Source organism: Octopus bimaculoides, chromosome 8 (assembly GCF_001194135.2).
Source record: "Octopus bimaculoides isolate UCB-OBI-ISO-001 chromosome 8, ASM119413v2, whole genome shotgun sequence".
In the NCBI taxonomy this organism is placed as follows: Eukaryota; Metazoa; Mollusca; class Cephalopoda; order Octopoda; family Octopodidae; genus Octopus; species Octopus bimaculoides.
The window spans coordinates 90532606-90533105 of record NC_068988.1 but is presented as its reverse complement, the minus strand read 5'-3'; positions in this window follow the sequence as shown (position 1 = coordinate 90533105).

Below are 500 nucleotides of genomic sequence, written 5' to 3'. Positions count from 1 at the left end.
TATATATATATATACATATATATATATATATATGTGTATTGTCGTGGTGTCTCTAGTATTTCTTCTGGACTAGTAGCGTACATTGACTAGTAATACACCGTACGGTTTCACTGTTTTGTCCACAGATTCTGCACTTATCACTTTCTGTTGTGCTGTCTATTCTGTATTTTATGTAATTTGTTCTTAGATTAGAGCCTCCGTTTCCGGTTTTAAATCACTTTTTGTCATCCACAGCCATCCTTTTTCTCTGTCTGTCTTATCTTCAACATGTCTATGAAATTGGCCATGCATTATTATTATTATTATTATTATTATTATTATTATTATTATTATTATTATTATTATTATTATTATTATTCAGTAGTTTTATTTTTATAACGTGCTTTCACTTCACTACCGAGCGCAGCTCTGTGCGCCTTGGGTATGTGCTGTGGTTTGCTGTGGTGCTCTTATGTTTACTGTATTGAAAGTGTTTTCTTAGAATGTGTGCAGTACCCAGT